Source organism: Triturus cristatus, chromosome 11 (assembly GCF_964204655.1).
Source record: "Triturus cristatus chromosome 11, aTriCri1.1, whole genome shotgun sequence".
In the NCBI taxonomy this organism is placed as follows: Eukaryota; Metazoa; Chordata; class Amphibia; order Caudata; family Salamandridae; genus Triturus; species Triturus cristatus.
Genome location: NC_140594.1, coordinates 20017094 through 20030309, shown reverse-complemented (window position 1 = coordinate 20030309; position 13216 = coordinate 20017094). Strand labels below are relative to the sequence as shown.

Below are 13216 nucleotides of genomic sequence, written 5' to 3'. Positions count from 1 at the left end.
TTTTGAGATAAAGTTCGTGCCTCGGTCGCTGACGACTTCTCGGGGGAAGCCCACCCGGGAGAAGATCCCCATTAGGGCCCGGCCAACCACCGGAGCTGTTACAGTTCGTAGGGGCACCGCCTCGGGGTAGCGGGTGGCGTGGTCCACCAGTACCAGGATGAACCTATGTCCTTGTGCCGTGCGGTGGTCCAGGGGCCCCACAATGTCTATTCCTACCCTCTCGAACGGGGTGGTGACCACTGGGAAGGGTTGCAGAGGGGCTTTCAGCTTACGGCCGCTCTTCCCACTGGCCTGGCACGTGGGGCAGGACCGGCAGTGGTTAAGGACGTCGTTCCGCATCTTCGGCCAGAAAAAGTGAGTCACTAGGCGACTGTAGGTTTTGTCCTGGCCCAGGTGTCCAGCCAGGAGGACATCGTGGGCCAGAGTTAGTAGGAAGTCTCTGAAGCGGAGAGGTACCACCAGCACTCGACTGGCCCCTAGCTCTGCGATTCTTTGTTCGCTGTATAGCAGGTCGTTATCCCAATAGACCCAATGAGTTCCGGTGGAGTCCCCTGCGCTCTGGGCGCTGGCTTGCCGGCGGAGTCCCTCGAGGGAGGGGCAGGTCTTTTGCTCCTGGCGGAACTGTTCTTGGGTGGGCCCCCCCTCTTGACGCCACTGAGCCAGGCCGGGAAGGTCCGGGGGTTGCGCGACCCCTTCGGCCGTTGGTTCTGGGGGGTTGGCCTCGTCGTTGTCCTCTACTGGGGCGACCGGGGGCGGAGGTGCTGGCCATTCGGGTTCTTCTGATCGGGGGACGGCACGGGCGGCCATGGACCGGGTGGTTACGCAGGCCCAGTCCGGGAGGCCCAGCATCCCCAGGTGCTCTCGTCTTTCGACGGTGGCCCACGGGGAACTCTCAAGGTCATTCCCCAGGAGGCAGTCTACGGGGGCATCATCCCGGACCGTCACCTTCAACAGGCCAGAGACCCCTCCCCATTCGAAGGGGACGCAGGCCATCTGACACAGACTTTCGGAATTGTCGGCAGAGCGGACGGGGCAGAGAATGTTCGGAATGATCTGCTCGGGCTTCACCAGGTGACAGCGGACGGCCGTCACACTGGCGCCTGTGTCACGTAAGGCCTCGGCCCGACGTCCATTAATGGTCACCCACTGGCCATATTTCCGGGTGTTGGCGGGTAGGGGAGCCCGCGGGACCATGTCTTTTCCCCCTAGGCACGCTAGGACCATGGCGGCCGGTTCCCACTCCTGCTGGGCCGGCTCATATTCTTCCTGTTCCTCTGATAGTCGTTCTCCCCCCAGGGCGACGGCAGCTACCTGGCGGGGCTTTGGTGTTTGGTTCTGCGGGCAGCTCGGGTCATTGGCGTAGTGGCCGACTCGCTGGCATCGGTGGCACGTGACGTTGGCTCGGAACCCCGGGCGCATCGGGGGGTTGCCCCGGCCGGCCGGGGGCGTGGTGCTGGCCACGGGTGTTGCCGGGATGGTGTCTCTCCCTCGCCCCTGGCCTCCTCCTCCTCCCCGGGGACGGTGCTGGCCTGGGTTGTTTCGGTTTTGCTCGTGTGGTCCTCTCCGGCCCACTCGGGTGCTTTCCCATCGGTCAGCTTCGGCGGCGAGTTGCCGGGGGTCAGTCAACTTACTGTCGAGGAGGTGCTGCCTGAGCTCGACGAAACAGTTGTTCGACAGGTGCTCCCACACCATAAGGTTAAAGAGTTGCTCGTAGGTCGTTACATGGCTCCCCTTGATCCAACCCTCGAAGGCTCGGCTGAAATAGTTGACGTACTCCACCCAAGTTGTACCCGGGATCCGGGTGCAGTCTCTGAACCTCTGGCGGTACATCTCGGGCGTGAGGCCGTAGCGGGTGAGGAGGGCAGCCTTCATGTGGTCGTAGGACGACATCTGGTGATCTGGGAGCTGCAATAGGGCATCGCGGCCTTCGTTGACGAACCTCCCCCATAGTCCGGCTCCCCAATCACTCCGGTCGATCCGGTGGGAGGTCATGGCGATCTCGTAGGCTTTGAACCACTGTTGTATGTCGTCTTCTCGGACATATTCTCGGACAACCTCCTTGGGGATGTGGACTTTTTTCTCGGTTGCTCCCGGGGTGTGCGGTCGCTCAGGCACCCCCGGTTCTTTATTCTGTTTCCGAAGTTCTATTTCTGCCAGTTTGCGCTCGTGTTCGAGTGTTATTCTTTTTTTCTCGAGCTCTCTCTGTCTCTGTTTTTCTTCTCGTTCTTCTCGGAGCCGCAGATGTTCTAGATTTAGTTTCTGCTCGGCTAACTTTAGTTCACCGTCCATCTTGAGTCGTGCCATTTCCAACTCATGTAATCTGGTTCTTTCTCTTTCTTGGATCTCCTCCTGCGAGAGGCCCGTTCCCCGCTCCTCGGGAGCCGTGGCGTTCCCCTCTGGTGCGACACTGTTTTGGTCGGGTGATCCGGTGACCCCAGTTTCTGCCCACGACTCAAGGGCGCGCTTCAAATCGTCTTTGGTACTCAGGCCGGTGGTAGCAATGCCTAGTTCCATGCAGAATTGTTTAAGTTCGCGGTGGCTATATTCTTCCAACTTATCCATTTGGAACTTGTCAGTGGAACCGCTATCTTTGGCTGACATCGTGGTTTTGTTGTGGGGTGAGCTACTCTCTGTACGATTACGCGTTGATTCGGATCGCGCCGCTGGCCACCAATGTTAGACGGACCGGGAGGGTCGGCCGAGGACAATGGGAGAGGTCTCCGGGGAGAGCCGTCTCCAGCGATCGTACAGATAAATAACTTCCCCCCCACAGACAGACACCACACAAGGAGAAGATTCAGCGTTCTTTATAGGTAATTTCTTACGGTACGATGAAATGGTACAAGGAGGTCTGGACTCAGGGGTCCCCTCGATTCAAGTCTCTCAAGGTGGGGAAAGGGGGTAGCGGGACAGTCTGGTTACCAGTCTGGTAGTTGAGGTGGTATGGTGGTTAGCTCACAATCCTCGAGCTCGGTGTTCTAGCTGGGACGGGCCGCGGCAGCGCCAGCAGGTCCCGGTGAAGATGGTCAATACACGGTCCGCGGCAGCGCCAGCAGGTCCCGGTGAAGATGGTCGGTACACGGTCCGCGGCAGCGCCAGCAGGTCCCGGTGAAGATGGTCGTTACAACGGGCCGCGGCAGCGCCAGCAGGTCCCGACGAGGATGGATGTTGCAGAAGGCCGCGGCAGCGCCAGCAGGCAGGACGATAGTTCACAAGGTAGGGCTACGGCAGCGCCAGTAGTCCGTCAAGGCTGAGTTCTCTCGGTGTCTCTCGACTCCAGGATACAACTGTCGTCCTGCTCCGGAGCTGCCCTAGTTATAGGTCTGGCGCCCTTTGATGTCCGGACCCTCGCACTTGGAGGTCCGAGGGCCCGGGATGAAGGTGTCCAGACACCCAGCAGGGGGTGGAGCCAGTGCCTGGGGGAGCTGGAGGCGATCGGCACCTGGCGGGGGAGAGCCCTTGACGCTTCGTTCTCCCATTGACCTGCCAAGTGGTCCGCTCACCTCCTGGGTGGATGGTGGTGCCAGGATGTCGGGGCCGGCCAGGCCCAGGGTTAGGGTCGGGTGGAGGCCACGCGGCCTCGTGGTGCAGGGCCCAAGATGGCGGCTTGAGCCGGCCGGGGGAGCCGGTGGTGGCTCGGTCCCGTGATACATGGAGGTCCGGGGGCAGGAGTTCCGTCGGGGGACGGGGTGCGGGTGATTCTTGTGGGTCACGCCTGGCGGGCCGGGGCTTGGGCCCTGTCGTGCGGGGAGGGAGCAAGCCCTTCGGGTGGCCTGTCCAACAAGGTAGGTCCTGGAACGGCAGGGGGCTTTGTGGTAGTACTCTTGGCCGTCGGTGCGCACTGGGAGATTCCGTACCCCTCTGGAGGACTTCAGCTCCATTGACGTTATGTCTTGCGCTGGTCGGCAGCCTCTCCGTAAACCGACAGACTCCTCTCACACCGTCCAGACCAGTACGCGGGTGAAGGTGCGTCGCAGGCTCCCCACTCTGGAACACGCAGCAACTGGCAGGTCAGCAGCTACCTCCTGGGCAGGTACGGGGCACAGCCAGATTTGCGGAGTGCGCTGCGGCTCCCTCGATGCTGCCAGTGGGCGGTGAAGCTTGCTTTTGCGGTGTGTGTTACCGGGCTGATCGGCTGCGCCGGCAGCCGCCTGGGCGCAGTTGCGGGCACATCTTCGGCATTTCAGGGGGTGTTGACGCCCTCCCCGAACTCTAGTAGGTGTTGGGGCAGTCACGTCGTGCCATGTTCCCTCTCCCTCTCAGCCTCCGGTGTAGAATCGGCGTGTGGGACAGCCTGTGGACGCCTTGAGACCTGGTCGGGGTCACTTCCAGGGCCGGAGACACCGGCGTTTCATGCACAGCGCCGGTGGCAGTGATCCTTTTCTCGGCTGCTTGCTTCTGCACCACTGACCTTCCGTAGTCGGGCTGGGCGTCTTCAGGGTCGCAGCGATGGCTGCGTGTGTTGGCGATGGGCACTAGTGGGTGTCCTGGCAGGCTATCGCAGCCCTCCGGACCCCAGGAGGAGGTGATCAGGTGACGCGAGAGGCACAGTCCACCCGCGGACATGGGTGGCCGTAGACGGCATGCCGGGGTGCCGCCGTTTGGACTCCCTTCCTCCCCCAGGAGAAACGAGGACGCGCAGACGGGTAGGCATGCAGGGTCAGCTACCCGCTTCGTCGCCAATGTTGTGTTGTGGGCCCTAGGCCCACATGCTAATCAATGACCGACACAGACACCATGGCTATCGCTATTAAACTGAACATGAGCACATGCTCCCGGGCCCTTTTATTAGCAGGCTCACGTCACTCGTGATGCCTGTGAGGGATGCATGTGGGGTGCAAGTGTACCCACTCCCATAGGGGAGTGGCTACTAACTGTGCCTGTCGAGACACTAGAACGTGTCTCGCAGGACACAACAATCATGTACCATAATGTACCTAGCATGACGTGGCCGGTCAGAGTCACAGGTTACACTGACCAGGGCCGAAGAAACCATTATGAAGAGTGGTTTCTTGGCATTTTCCACATTCTCTTGTTTCATAGTGCCTTGGAGCAGCGTCAGGCAGTGGATAGGCGCTGGCAAATGCGACTTAATGTCTGGGGGAGACTTAAAAGTATAACATTCACCCTCCTCTCCATCACCTTGTAAACATAGTCCCAGGCCTGCTAACGCTTGGCATCGGGAGTGATGCAAACTGCACCCAAAGAGGCACCCAGACTTGCAAACGCTTTGCACCGGAAGTGATGCAAACCGGATCCAAAGAGGTACTCAGACTTGCAAACGCTTTGCATCGGAAGTGATGCTAACCGCACCCAAAAAGGAACCCAGACTTGCTAATGCTTTGCATCGGAAGTGGTGCAAACCGTACCCAAAGAGGTACCCAGACTTGCAAATGCTTTGCATCAGATGTGATGCAAACCAGACCCAAAGAGGTACCCAGACTTGCAAACGCTTTGCATCAGAAGTGATGCAAACAGGATCCAAAGAGGTACCCAGAATTGCAAACACTATGCACCAGAGTGATGCAAACCGGACCCAAAGAGGTACCCAGACTTGCAAACGCTTTGCACCGGAAATGATGTAAACCGGACCCAAAGAGGTACCCAGACTTGCAAACGCTTTTCACGGGATGTGATGCAAACCAGACCCAAAGAGGTACTCAGACTTGCAAAAGCTTTGCACCGGAAGTGATGCAAACCGGACCCAAAGAGGTACCAAGACTTGCAAACGCTTTGCACCAGAAGTGATGCAAACCGAATCCAAAGAGGTACCCAGACTTGCAAACGCTTTGCACTGGAAGTGATGCCATCTTGCCCCAAACTGATACGTTGGGATTTACTATCCAGCACAAATTTGGTTTTACATTGGCTAGTATTCTAAATTAACGCTAAGTTGCTCTACTTGCTGCTCTACCTTCCAGCGCATCAAGGCGCTTGTTCCATGGGTGGTACATGGGTGTTCCCATGACACTCACTACCCATAGGTTTTGACACACATCACAACCTACAAAGATTTGTAAACAGGGATTTGTGCCAAAATATTACGCTGCCTCAAGCAGGTATAACGAGGGCGCAAGTTTTAATTTCTCCCCATTCTTTCTACTATGCAAGCGTGCTGCATTGTACGGCACACATACAAAGGGGGAAAGTGTCAAAGGACAGTTTTTGCCCTGGAAGGATCAGGGAACCTTGTGTGACACCGCCCTCGAGAGAACCTCTGTGCAGGTGTAAGTCAACTGCCTGCCTTTAACATATTGAAATTGTGGACGCCTAACGGGCCCCTGTGAGGGAGACCTCTTACAGTTCCATGCCATGCACGCGTCAGGCACCCATTGTTATGTGCACATGTACCAATATGCATTGAAAACGCACCAGGGGCACCGCCGGCACACTGCACCAAGTCATTCTGAGCTAAGCAAAGCCCCCGCTGCTGCTCCACGCAGTGTGCCAATCAGGGAGACGTGTCGCGCACAGTGTTATAGAAGGGAAACAGCTTTTACCACAAAGGCTTTTCTACGCGTTATGTTTACAACGGTACACTTACCTCGTAAACGTCTTCACAACGCGTATTGCTTCAACGACCGTCTTTACCACGCAAGCAACGTCTTCACGGAACGTCTTCTTCATCTTCCGAAAAAATGTGTCAGTTCTTTTTTAGTGTCGGCGAAGACGTCAGAAAAAGGCAAAAAAAAGAAGAAAGGGGGCTTGGGGAGGTCTCCCCCTAAAAAGAAAAAGCGGGGTAAAGGAAAAATCGAGGTAAAGGCAATGCGTAGAAAAAACTTTCTGTTGTAACGCATGCGTGGTAAAGGCATGCGTTGCAACGGAATGCGTAGTAACGACATATATTCCTTATAGAAGTGATGGGTGCAGAGGAGAGAGCCGGTGCAGTGACTGCAATGGGTGAAGTGGTGGTTGATACAGTGGATGCTGAGTTGAGAGTGGATGCAGTGTATGTGGTGAATGGTTGTTGTAGGTGTGGTGGATGCGGAAGAGAGAGACGATGCAGTGATTGTAATGGATGGAGTGGTGGTTGATACAGTGGATACTGAAGAGATGTGGTTGCAGTGAACGTGGTGGATGCAGTGTATGTGGTGAATGGTTGTTGTAGGTGTGGTGGATGCAGTGTATGAGGTGAGTGGTTGTTGTAGGCACAGTGGATGCAGAGGAAAGAGCCGGTGCAGTGACTGCAGTGGATGACGTGGTTGTTGATACAGTGGATACTGAGGAGACGATGGATGCAGTGGACATGGTGGGTGCAGTGTATGTGGTGAGCATTGAATTTTGGGGATGTAATTGTTGCAGTAAATTATAGGAATATGGTGGGATGTGGTTGGTGCATTGGATTTTAGGGATGTGGTGAGCAGATTGGATTTTAAGGGCGTAACGGGCACTGGATTTTAAGGGTGTGGTGGGCACATTGGATTTTAGGGGTTTGGTGGGCACATTGGATTTTAGGGGTATAATGGGTGCAAGGAATTTTAAAGGAGTTGTTGGTGCATTGGTTTTAGAGGTGTGGTAGAATTCAGTGGGTGAAGTGAATTTTAGAGTGTTGTTGGCGCATTAGATTTCAAGGGTGTGGTGGCCGCATTGGATTTTATGGCTGTGGTGGGCGCAGTGGATTTTAAGGGTGTGGTGGGCACACTGGATATTAGGGGTTTGGTGGGCACATTGGATTTTAAGGGTGCTGTGGGCACAGTGGATGTTAGGGGTTAGGGGTGTGCTGGGCGCAGTGGTTTTTAAGAGTGCGGTGGGCACATTGGATATTATGGGTTTGGTAGGTACATTGGATTTTAGGGGTGTGGTGGGCACAGTGGATTTTAGGGGTGTGGTGGGTGCAGTGGATTTTAGGGGTGTGGTGGGCACACTGAATTTTAGGTTTGTGGTGGGCACAGTGGATTTTAGGGGTGTACTGGGCACACTGGATTTTAGGGGTGTAGTGGGCACACTGGATTTTAGGGGGTAGTGGGCACACTGGATTTTATGGCTGTGGTGGGCGCAGTGGATTTTAAGGGTGTGGTGGGCGCACTGGATATTAGGGGTTTCGTGGGCACATTGGATTTTAAGGGTGCTGTGGGCACAGTGGATGTTAGGGTGTGCTGGGCACAGTGGTTTTTAAGAGTGTAGTGGGCGCATTGGATATTATGGGTTTGGTAGGTACATTGGATTTTAGGGGTGTGGTGGGCACAGTGGATTTTAGAGGTGTGGTGGGTGCAGTGGATTTTAGGGGTGTGGTGGGCACACTGAATTTTAGGGGTGTGGTGGGCACAGTGGATTTTAGGGGTGTGCTGGGCACACTGGATTTTAGGGGTGTAGTGGGCACACTGGATTTTAGGGGGTAGTGGGCACACTGGATTTTAGGGATGTGCTGGGCACACTGGATTTTAGGGGAGTGGTGGGCACACTGGATTTTAGAGGTGTGGTGGGCACACTGGATTTTAGGGCTGTAGTGGGCACACTGGATTTTAGGGATGTGGTGGGCACACTGGATTTTAGGGGTGTGGTGGGCGCATTGGATTTTAGGGATGCTGTGGGCACACTGGATTTTAGGGGTGTAGTGGGCACACTGGATTTTATGGCTGTGGTGGGTGCAGTGGATTTTGAGAGTGTGGTGGGCACACTGGATATTAGGGGTTTGGTGGGCACATTGGATTTTAAGGGTGCTGTGGGCACAGTGAATGTTAGCGGTGTGCTGGGCGCAGTCGTTTTTAAGAGTGTGGTGGGCGCATTGGATATTATGGGTTTGGTAGGTACATTGGATTTTAGGGGTGTGGTGGGCACAGTGGATTTTAGGGGTGTGGTGGGTGCAGTGGATTTTAGAGGTGTGGTGGGCACACTGAATTTTAGGGGTGTGGTGGGCACAGTGGATTTTAGGGGTGTGCTGGGCACACTGGATTTTAGGGGTGTAGTGGGCACACTGGATTTTAGGGGGTAGTGGGCACACTGGATTTTAGGGATGTGGTGGGCACACTGGATTTTAGGGGAGTGGTGGGCACACTGGATTTTAGAGGTGTGGTGGGCACACTGGATTTTAGGGGTGTAGTGGGCACACTGGATTTTAGGGATGTGGTGGGCACACTGGATTTTAGGGATGTGGTGGACACACTGGATTTTAGGGGTGTGGTGGGCGCATTGGATTTTAGGAATGCTGTGGGCACATTGGATTTTAGGGGTGTGGTGGGCACACTGGATTTAAGGGATGTGGTGGGCACACTGGATTTTAGGGGTGTGGTGGGTGCATTGGATTTTAGGGATGCTGTGGGCACACTGGATTTTAGGGGTCTGGTGGGCACACTGGATTTTAGGGGTGTGGTGGGCACACTGGATTTTAGGGATGTGCTGGGCACACTGGATTTTAGGGGTGTGGTGGGCACACTGGATTTTAGGGGTGTAGTGGGCACACTGGATTTTAGAGATGCTGTGGGCACACTGGATTTTAGGGATGTGGTGGGCACACTGGATTTTAGGGATGTGGTGGGCACACTGGATTTTAGGGATGCTGTGGGCACACTGGATTTTAGGGATGTGGTGGGCACACTGGATTTTAGGGGTGTAGTGGGCACACTGGATTTTAGGGGTGTGGTGGGTGCATTGGATTTTAGGGATGCGGTTGTCAGGGTGGATTTGGGGGGTAGATTGTTCACTGGATTTTAGGACTGTGGTGAGTGAGGTGAACACGCGGTGCTTCTGACACACTGTCTTGCAGTGTACGTAATATACGAGGGGCAGAAGACATTCAACTTAGAGTTCTGAGAATTTCGCTTAAACCCCTGAAAAAGGAAATACTAAACCAATAAGAAAAGTACATTTCATCAGTAAAAATGAAAGGCGCTGTGACGTCAGCGGCTGGACACGAAGCCTCTCTGGGGAACGACGGTGCTCTTTCACTAATTGAACCATTGTGCTCACGGACGTGCCTGGCTGGCTCCATTAACATTCGAAAAAAAAGCAAGAGACGCATCCAGAAGCTGAAAAAACCCTCGGTGAATGAAAGGAAACCATTAGTGCAGGTAGACGAACAGTCCATCATCCCGAGACAAGGCTGCCTCCTCCTCGAAGACGGTGGTAATAGGGCGGCGCTGGCCCACTAATGTCCACGAAGGCTTCTCACTTCCTGCTGCAGAATCCCTTGTCTGAACTACAGATATTATTTCTGAGATAGAATATTTTCTTTTAAAAAAAGATAGATGGTTTCCTATGCTATCATTTTTATAAAGTAGGCTTTCGCCACACTGAATATTCCCAGAAGACATGTCTCAAGGCGCAGAGAAGCGTCTTTCTTTTATAGCACCCGCACACACATAGTTAACCAGCAGTGACAAAGCCAATAGGTGTCGAGCTAGAAACATTGGTTTAGCCAATGCTTGCTTTCTTTATTTTCACCCAGATGGCGTGCGGGCACAGACACCTTGGTGCCAGTCACAGACCTGCCAAGTAAACCTCTGAAAATTACTGAAAACCTCGGTTGAGGGGGAGCTACAAGTAAAAACAAAACAAAAAACACTGAAATTCGCCAGTTATGGTTGGTAAACGACCCATTACTCACGGCCATATCATGCACTGTTTATGACCTCATTTATGATCACGCATGACATGTTAAATTACATCTTGGATGACATCACTGATGGCTTCTCAGATGAGATCATTGATCTTACCACTGATGACATCATCAAATGGTACCAATGCTTTACTATCGGCCATGTGTGTTGGGGGGGGGGGGGTTAGCTCCAAAGCAAGGCCTTGTGCCCACCCTCTGGGAATGAGCAGCCCACACTGCGCCCCTCCACTGACTGTGTGCAGTCCAGTTTGCAGGGCTTCGCCCACATCTTTTGGACAAACTTCCGCAGGCAGCCACCCCCACACTGCACACAACCAAGAACCTGGCACGATGGGAACTGGCTGCATGGCCTGATATACACAGCCAGGCCACCCCACCCCCACACTGCACACAACCAAGAACCCGGCGCAATGGGAACTGGCTGCACAGCCTGATGTACACAGCCAGGCCACCCCACCCCCACACTGCACACTACCAGGAACCTGGACTCAATGGGAACTGGCTGCACGGCCTGATATACACAGCCAGGCCACCCATCCCCCACACTGCACACTACCAGGATCCTGGACTCAATGGGAACTGGCTGCATGGCCTGATATACACAGCCAGGCCACCCCACCCCCACACTGCACACAACCAAGAATCCGGCGCAATGGGAACTGGCTGCACGGCCTGATGTACACAGCCAGGCCACCCCACCGCCACACTGCACACTACCAGGAACCTGGACTCAATGGGAACTGGCTGCACGGCCTGATATACACAGACAGGCCACCCCTCCCCCACACTGCACACTGCCAGGAACCTGGACGCAATGGGAACTGACTGCACGGCCTGATATACACAGCCAGGCCACCCCTCCCCCACAATGCACACTACCAGGAACCCGGCGCAATGGGATCTGGCTGCACGGCCTGATATACACAGCCAGACCACCCCTCCCCCACACTGCACACAACCAAGAACCCGGAGCAATGGGAACTGGCTGCACGGCCTGATATACACAGCCAGGCCCCCCATCCCCCACACTGCACACTACCAGGAACCTGGACTCAATGGGAACTGGCTGCACGGCCTGATATACACAGACAGGCCACCCCTCCCCCACACTGCACACTGCCAGGAACCTGGACGCAATGGGAACTGACTGCACGGCCTGATATACACAGCCAGGCCACCCCTCCCCCACAATGCACCCTACCAGGAACCCGGCGCAATGGGATCTGGCTGCACGGCCTGATATACACAGCCAGACCACCCCTCCCCCACACTGCACACAACCAAGAACCCGGCGCAATGGGAACTGGCTGCACGGCCTGATATACACAGCCAGACCACCCCTCCCCCACACTGCACACAACCAAGAACCCGGCGCAATGGGAAATGGCTGCACGGCCTGATATACACAGCCAGGCCACCCCTGCCCCACACTGCACACTACCAGGAACCTGGACTCAATGGGAACTGACTGCACGGCCTGATATACACAGCCAAGCCACCCCTCCGCCATACTGCACACAACCAAGAACCCAGCGCAATGGGAACTGGCTGCGAAGCCAGCCCTCCCCACCCAAACTGCACACAACAACGTATCTGGTGCAGCCTCGGAGCTGGCTGCAGGCCCGGTATGTACAGCCAGGCCACCCCTCCCCCACACTGCACTGTTAGAAAGGGTAGACGGACCGGGAGGGTCGGCCGGGGTAAGGGGGAGAGGTCTCCGGGGAGAGCCGTCTCCAGCGATCGTACAGACAAGTAACTTCCCCCCCACAGACAGATACCACACACGGATAAGGTTCAGTGTTCTTTATAAGCACTTCTTAAGGTACGGTTGAATGGTACAAGGAGGTCTGGACTCAGGGGTCCCCTCGATTCAAGTCTCTCAAAGCAGGGTAAGGGGTAGCGGGACAGTCTGTCTACCAGTCAGGTAGTTCGGATGAGATGATGACTAGCTCACAATCCTCGAGCTTGGTGGTTTAGTTGGTACGGGCCGCGGCAGCGCCAGCAGGTCCCGGTTGAGATGGTCGGTACACGGTCCGCGGCAGCGCCAGCAGGTCCCGGAAAGATGGTCGATGTACGGTCCGCGGCAGCGCCAGCAGGTCCCGGTGAGGATGGTCGATACAACGGGCCGCGGCAGCGCCAGCAGGTCCCGACGAAGATGGTTGTTACAACGGGCCGCGGCAGCGCCAGCAGGTCCCGACGAGGATGGATGTTGCAGAAGGCCGCGGCAGTGCCAGCAGGCAGGACGATGGTTCACAAGAGCGGGCTACGGCAGCGCCAGTAGTCCGTCAAGGCTGAGTTCTCTCGGTGTCTCTCGACTCCAGGATACAACTGCCTTCCTGCTCCGGAGTTGCCCCAGTTATAGGGCAGGCGCCCTTTGATGTCCGGACCCTCGCACGTGGAGGTCGGAGGGCCCGGGATGAAGGTGTCCAGACACCCAGCAGGGGGTGGAGCCAGCGCCTGGGGGAGCTGGAGGCGATCGGCACCTGGCGGGGGAAGAGCTCTTGACACTTCGTTCTCCCATTGACCTGCCAAGTGGTCCGCTCACCTCCTGGGTGGAGGGTGGTGCCGGGATGTCGGGGCCGGCCAGGCCCGGGGTTAGGGTCGGACCGAGGCCACGCGGCCTCGTGGTGCAGGGCCCAAGATGGTGGCTTGAACCGGCCG

The 13216-nt window shown here is 55.9% G+C and overlaps 1 protein-coding gene across 1 annotated transcript in view; it reads right to left on the bottom strand.

Annotated features, from left to right (window-relative positions):
* Nucleotides 1-13216, bottom strand: part of LOC146783165 (transmembrane protein 132C-like) — a 1355452-nt gene that overhangs the window by 232848 nt on the left and 1109388 nt on the right. The window lies entirely within an intron of this gene.